Raw genomic sequence first — 2,188 nt, 5'->3', positions numbered from 1 at the left:
AAAATTAAATCTGTTCTTTTTTTCTTATAAAAGGCTAAATAAAACAAAAATGTTGGGGGTGATTTTTGACTGTGTAACTTTACAAACGGCACCCCATACCTTTTGTCAGTTAATCTAATTAGTTCCTCAGCTCCTTATTTTTTGAACCACTTAATTTTACAGCTTTTTAAAATCGTCTTTTTGCGTTGCTGCTGTGAAACTCAAAATGACTGTGTTTTAAAAAGAGTATGACTTCTTTTTTTTAGTTTAAACATTAGATGTGTTTTTTAGGGCCCAATGTAATTAAAATAAAGGTTTATGAAATATGCAAATCTTTGCAACTCTTACTGACATTTTACACAAAGTCACAACTTTTTTAGAATTCAGGATGTAGAAATACAGCATGAAAACATAAAAGTAAAAAAGTAAGATAAATACCTTGTGACATATCTTTGTTTTGTTTAATGGTGTGGTTTTTGGTAAATTTGACCCTTTGGTGGGCCTCAATACATTTTGCACACAGGTACTCCACACAGTCAACACACAATGTAGCTGCTTCAGAGTTGTCGTCACAGGTCATACAGAATTACAGGTAAAAAAAAAAGACCAGCAGCAGGCTAAGATGTACAGTATCATAACCAGGGCTGGCCCATGGCAGAGGCAATATTGGCAAAGTCTAGGGCACTGTCAGCCTTGGAGGTGCCACAAATGGGCAATGAAATTATAATATTTGATTTAAAATATGTTATTTATTAGAGTATAATTAATTGAGTCTGTAGAATAATCACTGGTTATGAAGTTAAGTTGTTCTGTGGGTTTCTCAGCTGCTTTGTGTCTGTATTGGTGTTATATGGTGCAGAGGATGTTTCATGATAAAAGTTTCACAGGATGCAGTCAAGACTACTGGTGCACGATGTAAAGGAAGTAAGTTTCAGTTCTGATCTCAGATAAAGTTCAGGTTAAAGTCTGGTTTTACCTTCATAAAATACTGATTTTATGTTGTTTCAATAACCTCAAGAATTTAGTCAATTGTTTTGTTCAATTGGCTGGAAAATGCAGAGTTTTGAGTAGATATTTTACTGAATTTTCTGGTGGAATATACGTCTGGACCCCCCCCCCCCCAACTGCTTCAGTCCACAGCTGCTGCTTAACATAAACAGGTGTTCCTCATGATGTCAGCAGATGTTGGCAGGAAATGAATTATATTGTTAATATATTTTATATGTTCACTGGACAACTTAAAGATAAGAAATAATATCAAAACTATTTAATTTGGTATGTAGATGTAAATCAGTGACTGGCCCTGATCATAACAAATATTACACAGTGTTTTTACATCACGTTTTATCAAACACACTGAATTACAGTTAATCTTAAGGGTAAAATGCTGAAATACTCGAGCCTATTGAAGATGTTGATCCTAAAATGAGAAACAAGACTGCCCCCACATGGTGAAGCACCTTGTCACCAACCTGAGCTGTCCTCTCATTAGTGCTGCTGGGAGTTTCTGCAGACTCCAGCAGGAAAACATTATCCATCACATCCACCATCATACACTCCTGTCTGCACACCGGGCAGCAGATCACACTTAGATCAAGATAATAAGAAAACAACTGTCAGCCACCATCATGTCTCCGAAACACCCTCAGTGTTTATCTGTGGAGAAAAATGAACCACCCAAAGTCACATGTATGATTATGTAATCAATTACAATTAAAGGCTTTCTTTAAATGAATACACATTACCCAACACCTTCTGTGGCTGTGCTTTTATGTAAAATCCTCTTATGATAAAAAATGTTTAAGTTATAGCCATTTTAGCGAACGTTTGAAAATAGCATTATTTGTGATCTGTTTGTTTGGGCAGGAAAGTTTGGGCAGGAAAAAGAGTTAGCCCCTCAAAAAGGTCTTCCTTCACTGGGAAAAAGTAGTCAGCACTCACCAAAAACTGTAAGATTGATAAGGAATGTTGAGTTTTTAACATACATGGACATTAATGTTTAAGTCTGTGTGTTTAGTTGTGGAGGACAGAGCTCAGTTTCTAAGAATTACAGCTTGGTATCAGTATCATTATTTGTGTTTTTATGTTTTTTGCTTTTAAATATCAGTGTTTTTTTCTTTTCTGCTATTCTTTTCTTAATTTCAACTTCTTTTGCTAACATTTCTTTTGTTACTTTCACTTTTTTCTGCCCCTTTATATTTCTTTTTTT

The sequence above is a fragment of the Austrofundulus limnaeus genome, unplaced genomic scaffold (assembly GCF_001266775.1).
Source record: "Austrofundulus limnaeus strain Quisiro unplaced genomic scaffold, Austrofundulus_limnaeus-1.0 Scaffold463, whole genome shotgun sequence".
NCBI classification, from domain to species: domain Eukaryota; kingdom Metazoa; phylum Chordata; class Actinopteri; order Cyprinodontiformes; family Rivulidae; genus Austrofundulus; species Austrofundulus limnaeus.
This window is presented reverse-complemented; position numbering follows the sequence as displayed.